This window comes from Coffea arabica, chromosome 4e, assembly GCF_036785885.1.
Source record: "Coffea arabica cultivar ET-39 chromosome 4e, Coffea Arabica ET-39 HiFi, whole genome shotgun sequence".
In the NCBI taxonomy this organism is placed as follows: Eukaryota; Viridiplantae; Streptophyta; class Magnoliopsida; order Gentianales; family Rubiaceae; genus Coffea; species Coffea arabica.
The window spans coordinates 41,409,394-41,417,425 of NC_092317.1; the positions used below are offsets into that span (position 1 = coordinate 41,409,394).

Below are 8,032 nucleotides of genomic sequence, written 5' to 3' on the forward strand. Positions count from 1 at the left end.
GATGATTGTTGCTTGTATTGACTAATTACTAACAACTTTGGTTCACGCTTGTCACTAAAATAGACGTGATATTGACAACTTTTTGTCATCACTGTAGTCTTTAAGTTTAGAGATACTAATTAGTGACAACATTTCATTGTCAGTGGAGAAGTCTAATTAGTAACAATATACTATAACCGTGTAGTTTGATAAAGAAAATTATACTGGAATTAATCAATCTAACAATTCAATTTACGAATTGAGAAAAATAACAACAAAGCCTGCTAATTAAAAATAGAAGACATCCATTACATTCGAAATGCCAAAATATCATACTTAAGTTCAACATCCTGCTACAGCTTTACAAAAATAAATCTAAGTCCTAAACTTAGCTAGCAGCTACTGCCGAAACACTTCAAGAGCAAAACACAACTTTGTCTTCATTGTTCTTCAATCAATTAGTAGCTGTGGATTAGAGGCCAAAAGAGTTTGAACAAGCAATACAAGTCTGCATAAAGTAGTATAATAATTAGTAGGTAACAAGTAGCTTGAGCAAAACAATAAACTATCTTATATTTACCTACAACAAAACTCAATCACGATTAGAATCTTAATCAAGACAAGAACAAATAAGGCAGAAAATTAACATAAGGACAATATCCCAAATTAGCTTAGAAGTTAGCTAGTTAAGTATTAGTGAGGTCAATACCTTTTTAACAAACTACTCAAGGCCAAACAAAAATATTACTAGCTTTTCACGGAGTGGCTTAACATGTCTTCCTAACAAAGTAATGGAGCCAAAAGCTAACAAAGAATTTTTTGACTGAATATTATCTCTAACTCGAATAGTAAATTATCGGATATCATTTTACACACACTCAAAACAGTAATAGAAAACCAACTACAAGCAGAGATATGCAAGAAATCATAGCTAGCAAATGGTTGTACATACTTTTCATGACAGGATAGAGAAAACATGCTGTTGAAGGAACAAGGCCTTCCTAGGACTTTACAAACAAGACAATCAATAAATACAATCAAATCAGAAAGTGTCCTCAAACACCTCTATTCCTGATAAATTTCTACATACCTGAGTTCTATACATAAAAGTTAGTCAAGGAAAGGGTACCCAGCTGGACTTGTGAAGGTTTAGGAAACTTGATCTTATACAATATAAAGATTCTGTGGATATACTAAGATCCCAACTTACTCCCTGCTCACGATAAATTGATGTCTAACTTTGCAATTAATGCCATGCAATAAGAAAAAGAGTGGTAACGATTTTCTCAATTTTACCATTGACTACTTGTTACCCAACCTTCTCCATTTATTAAATTCAATTCATAATGCAATCCATGTGTTTCCCACTTCTTATTTAAGTTTCAAACATTATTGTTATCTAAGTTCATTTTAAGGTAGAGTCGACTCTAGCTAGGACATCCATTTGGAACAAAGGAGTGGAACACAAGTTATCAGCTTTAAAGCTATCTCACATTTTTTAGAATTTATTTATTATATGTTTCACATTGTTAAAATCTATGAGTTAATTAAATATAACAACTTGTAAAAGTTGCATCTTACAAGACAAAAAATTTTTAGTTCATCAACTTGTAGCCAAGAAATTTGTCCTCTTATCATGCCAACCAGATCTAAATGTGACTTTTTGAGAGACTATGCTAGTAGGAAAGCACTTGCATGTGAAATAAACATATTAACCATAAAATCGTGCTTAAAATCTTTGGAAAAATGGTTTGGGGTTGATGCATGCACAAATACTGGTTGTATATAGTTCCACACAAAAGCAAAAGCATTGTTAATTATCGACCTAAATATGCATCCAGTAACATAAGTATTGTTAATATTCACGTAAAAAATGATCAACTTGACCACTAGCCTATCTAGAAAGAAGGCAGAGCAAGAGTACCTCAATCCACTTTACAACAGGTTTTCTAGCATGACCTTTAGAATGGTAGCAATTTTAGCATGTCAAAGGAAGGAGTAATCATCCAATAAGAAATTCATCAAATTGATCTTCTCCAACAATTAAAAGGCACAAAAAGTTCCTAGCTTGCTTGAAAAGCCATGCCAGCTTCTTACAAAAATCCTGGTCAAAAGATCATTCCGTTGCATCTTTAAGGAAATGCTCTATTCTATCAGTCTCAATACGTCATTTAACATTACAAAAAAAACACATAAGACAACTTTTCCTAGAATATCATAAGGAAATGAAACTTAAAAGTGATAATTAACAATGATAATGCCAAGTCTTTCACACCACCAAAAAAAGGGAATAATAGTGATGTTGGATAGCAAACTTTTTGATACAATTAAAGTCCACACTCGCTCATTTTCTCAAGTACTCTAGAAACCTGAGAGATTACAATAGGCTAATAAAGTCATTAGAACCAGACAAATCCCCTAATCTAAAGCAACCGAATTAGCATGTTTCCTGATTATCTGGCAATTTTACATGTTTATGACAGCAAGGTAGCAAACTTGGCAAGTATCGCATTAGAATCATGCTGCAGAATCTTATTCACAACAGAATCTCTAGGGATGCTACTAACCAAAGTGGCATTCGTATCTCAATCTGATTGACTAGGGACAAATCTGTTATAATCTAACAGTACATGACTAATTTCATAGCTGAGAATGAAATTAAAAACACAAGGCGAATACAAATAGTCTTTATTGTATTCATCTATAAAGAAAGGGATACACAAAGACTACCTATTCATTCTTGTAAATTGATACTCAAATAAATCAAAACAAACAACAAAATTAAATAGCCACCTTAGTTTCATAAGGAAAATTTTCATGATTTTTTTATCCTTCCTTTTCAATGAATCATTTATTGGCATAAACAGCCTTAGATTAATGAGGCAGTAAAAAGTTTTAATTGACATCCAACTCCATCTAAATATTTGGGATCTAGGTAGTTTTTAATCATCCAACTCGTAGCCATGTTTTCTGTCTTGTATCCTAAGATAAAGATATATGCATCCAAGATTATTTTAATGAAGGCACAATAACTAAATTGGGGAAACTAATCATCGCAAACAGCAACAAAGAAACTCCAAAGTAATGAAACACAAATTTTATCATTCAAATTGATCACAATCAGGTGCATGTGCTAAAAGTAAAACAAATATGAACATGATGTACTATTAAATCAGCGTTATCATCAGATGACAACTCAATGCTTATAATTTAAATAAACATTAGTACTGGTGAACAGCAGTACATTTTTGTAGGTCATTCGCAAAGCAAAAATTCTAGTAAAGTGTACTCATGATTACTAAACAAAAGAAAAAGGACTGAGGGAGAGTGCCTGTAAAGTACCTCAAAGTGAAAAATGCAATTCAATGAGAATATCCGAGGAAGACCCTAAGCCTATGTCAACAACTTCAATTGCTACAAAAAATAAGAAATCACCCAGAAAGGATATAGTTAGGTTTGTTTGTAATTGTCGGATAGTTAGGATGTTTGTTTTTGTTTTGGTGGTTTGTATAAGAACCCTCCTTAGGGTCTACCTTCTGATGGTTGTTATTATAATGTATTAAAGTGGTTTGACTCGATACTTTTGAAGATGTACATAGAATTTTTGGCGGTTGTATCTATTATAAATAGTTCTCTTTTGGTTTAATATAATTTTGTTAGTTTTGTGTTTTGAGCCCTGGCGCGAGTTAGGCAGGCGTCCCGCCGATACCCTAGGGTTCGCCCTTGGGAGAAGCGAGGGCGTCACAGGTGGTATCAGAGCGCCTAGGTTAGAGGACTTGAGCAAGTGGGACATACGTGATAGGCACTAGGCATACTTGATTCTTTTAAGATGAATGATATATTTTAAGCTGAAATGCCGGAGAACTGACGAATTAATGTTTTGTAGGTATGTATTCGGGCAGTTCGAGTGGTGCGGGACCCAGTGGCGTGGGACCGAGACCTCTGAGTGCGAGGGGCCCAAAGGATCGAGTGTTGCGTAAGCGGGCGATCCGTTATCGGTAGAGGCCTGGAGAGCCTTACACTTTGTACTCCCCTTTTGGTCAGGTGTCGCACCGACCTTGTAGGTGTTGGGACACGTACAGTTACCCTGACGAGGTCGTCTTGGCAGTGGACAATGAGCGACGCAGTCTGATTAGTCAGCTAGAGGAGGCCAGAGAGGTTGGCTACGGGCAGGTGATGCGCATTAGGGACTTGGAGCGGGGTCTCCGAGGTGAGATGCATAGGGCGGACGCTTTACGCCGTCAGATTCAGGACACTCACCAGCACCTCTTCGCTATGAAGAGGCAGCTGAAGGAGAGGGCTCGGAGTATTTCGATGGACTGCGAGGTCATACTAGATATGGCCGCGGAGGCACCGCCACGAGCCACCGGTCCATAGATGATGGACGAGGTGGACACGTTAGGTTCCGTTGGGAACCTGGGCCCTAGGGGAGGCGTGTAGGGTCGCTTTTGTACTTTTGGTTAGTTGGTGGATTACTTTTGTTAGAACTGGCATGATTACTCCCTTTTGTTATTTGGTTGGCTGACTAGATTTTTGAAGCCGGTGCTTATGTGTATATTGGGTTTTGTACCGACTGGAGGTCGGGTAATTTGTAAATCTTTTGGTGTGACTTTGTAAATATATGTCTATATTTGAGTATAATTTTAGAACTTATCTTTTGTATGTCTTTTATGCATAAGTCTTGTGTTCCCTCTTTTGCTTATAGTTTGGACAATAAATACATGTTATGTTCCGATCTATAGATTTGTACCTCTAGATGGATTCCGGTGGTCCAAGTAGAGATAGGGAGCCAGGACGAGGCTCTAAAGGAAATAATGAAAATGGGCCGGATCAAGTCGCCACAGCCATTCAACGGATGGCCGATCTACTAGAGCGAATGGCAAATCAACAGGGCCAGGGAAGCAGTACTGGGAATCCTGGACATAATCCGGGACATAATCCAGGTAATCATGAGGGAGAGGACCGTGCTTTAGAACGATTCCAAAAGTTTGCACCTCCTAAGTTTATAGGTGGACCCAATCCTGACCTAGTAGAGGCCTGGATGGACCGTATGTTAGATATATTTGCCGCGCTTAGGTATTCGGAGGAGCGGCAAATATCTTTTGCTATTTTTCAGTTTGAAGGGGCCGCTCGAGCCTGGTGGAACGTGATTAAAACCAAGTGGGAGCGCGAACAAACCCCCTGGACCTGGATCAACTTTACACGGGAATTTAATGAAAAATATTTACCTCCCATTGTGCAAGAAAAACGGGAAGATGATTTTATCCGCCTGCGTCAAGGGGCATCTAGTGTGGCAGAGTATAAGACTCAGTTCACTAAACTCTCTCGCTTTGCCCCAGAGCTGGTACTAACAGAGCAAAAGCGAATTCGCCGTTTCACCCAAGGCTTGAATGTGGAGATCCAGGAAGCACTAGCGGCTGCACAGCTGGACACATTTAGTCAGGCGCTAGAAAAAGCACAGCGGATTGAGACTGCCAGGGGACAAGTTAAAGCCTTCCATGACCGGAAAAGGAGGCAACCTAGCTCCAATGATTCCGCGGTTGGATAGAGCTTGCGAAACGAGCCACTTGCTAAGATGAGTAAAGGCACAGACGGTCCACGACCTGTAAGAACTCTGAACAACTTTGGGCGAGATCAGGTAGTGCAAGAGGCCCCGAGGAATACCCAGCGTGGAGGGTCAAGTACGGTCACTAAGCCAACCTATGGGTTCTGTGGGGGCAATCACACCGATGAAAATTGCTGGAAAAATAGTTCGGTACGGAAATGCTTCAAATGTGGCAGCACCGAACATCTGATTGCCCGGTGCCCTAAGATGCAGAAGGAAGGACTCAAACCACCAACAGAAGGGACCACAACAAAACTGATGAACGCCGGGGGAAATCGACCAACAGGGCCAGCAAGAGTGTATGCAATGGGTCAACAAGAGGTGACTGACCCTTCGGCGGGTTTCGAAGGTACGCTTTGACCAAAGAATTAATTTCGAGGACGAAATTGTCCTAAGTGGGGGAGATTGTGAGGCCCCAGTCAGTTCGTAAGTTGATATTAGGGTTATTTATTATTCGATGTGGTGCAAGTAGGGTTTTAGGGCTAAGGAGGAAACCCTAATCTTAGTTAAGATTGAAAACCCTAGTTTATGTATTAAGATTCATAGGTTCTAACTATAATTTATATTCGGTGTTCTAGTGTGTGTTTTGGTATACGTAAGTTTAGGATTCGTTTTAGTTTACAAAGGTTTAGCAAGTTTGAAATGGTTAGCAAACTCTAGATTAGCAAACCTCTAGTGTTACAATTTATTAGAAAGCTTAAGTGGGGTTTACAAACCCTAATTTTGCCAAAGTTATAAAAGTTGTTGTTTGATTGTTTTTATTATGGAAAAAGGTATGTTTAAGTATAGGTGATTAAGATAGGAAGGTGATTAGTGAAGTAATTAAGCGTGATTACATGTATTAGACTAGATTAAGTTACAACCTATGGAGTTAATTGAAAGATTATTAAATGTTTAAGGGCTAGAGTTGAACAAAAACTAAGTTGAAGGTGGAAGGGCTTGAGAGCAAATTGGGAACTTTTATGTGATTGGTGGAAAGAGAAATATCTTCTCTTGTCTTTGACTAGCTTATATATATCTTAGACTTGCAAGATATCATAAGAAAACAAAACAAAATAAGAAAGAAAAGAGAGAGAGACGTGCTGACCCAAAGAGGGAAGAAAAGAGAAAAAAACTTCCTTCAAATTCTTCAATTTCTAGCTTCCATCTTGTTGTTGGAGCTTAAGGGAAACAACTTGGGGCCTTGCTGTGGTAGTTTTCTTCATATACCAAGCTCTCTTGAAGGTAAGACATCTTTCTTTGAAGTTAAAGTTTGGTGCTTCATTTTGAAGCCATGGAAGTGAAGTTTTCTTGGGATGATGCACTTGCATAGCTCATGTGGTGATTATTGTGTTGAATGATGGTATATTTTAGTTGGTTGTTGCTGCAAAATTTCAATTAAGCTTATGAAAGAATTAGGGTTTCATGCTAAACAAGTTAAGTAGCTCTAATTTTGTGTTATGAAGATTGTAATGGTTGTGTTTGATGATTTGTTTTATTTGTTTGGTGAGTGGATGGTAAAAACTGATTTGGGTTAAGAAACCCTAGGCTTCCTTAGGTTGGTTTAGCTTGGCTAATGTTTAGTTAGTTAGGGTTTGGTTAGTAAGTTGTTAGATTAAGTTTGGTAATGCAAATAAAGTTAGTTTAAGGATCATGGTTAGTGTTTGGTAATTTTGTGGTAATAAGGAGAGAATTTCGGACCACTAATAGGCTGATATACATATGGTTGTTGGGTATCAAATTGGTTAGAAAAGTTGGTATAAGAATCATAGAACGGATTGTACAGTTGCGGCGCGCAAAACCGGCAAATCTAGAAAACTAAAGCAGTTCAGCATCCGAACTTTGGCTTCATTTTTTTCTCGATGTTACGTACGGATTCAGAAGTTCCTCAAAACATGAAAGTTGTAGCCTCTTATGTCCTGAATATTCCTACAAAATTTCAGGTCAAACGGATCAGTGTAGCCCGAGTTATAGACAAAACACTAGCACCTGTTTTGTACCCTGAAGTGTGTTACGTTTTGACTTTTGCTTCTGCCCATGTTTTATCTGTTTTGATAACGTGAGATCTGGGTGTTAATCCCTTCATAAAAAATGTAGATATTCGTTTTAGCTTCAAAACAGTATAAAGTGCGTCGAAATCCGAGTTCCGTAGCTCCCGTTATGACCAAAACAAGATCGATCGTCAGAACTGCCTTTGAATCTGGACAGTTCTGACGGGTACTTTGGCACTCAATTTTCGTTCTGTTCTGAGTGGATTCAGGTCTTGACCAAAACATCAAAGTTTTATCCTTATGTCCCAGCTTTCTAATTCCTTTGGAATTTCCTGATTTGGATTTGTGAGCTGGGAGTTATGGTCCAGCAAACATACCCTGTCCGTCACTCTAAAGTGCGAATTTCTGGAACGATTTTCCATACTTTCGACCTATTTCTGTTCAGATACGGACTTAGGTGTCTTCATGAAAATTGTAT

At 38.2% G+C, this 8,032-nt stretch overlaps 1 long non-coding RNA gene across 1 annotated transcript; it reads right to left on the bottom strand.

Annotated features, from left to right (window-relative positions):
- Positions 1–299: 299 nt before the first annotated feature.
- LOC140005787 (uncharacterized) lies at positions 300–3,388 on the bottom strand. The gene is made up of 2 exons (XR_011813357.1): positions 3,322–3,388; positions 300–487 (listed from the first exon to the last, which is right to left on the bottom strand). It is a non-coding gene; the product is annotated as an uncharacterized lncRNA (long non-coding RNA).
- Between the last annotated feature and the right edge of the window lie 4,644 nt (positions 3,389–8,032).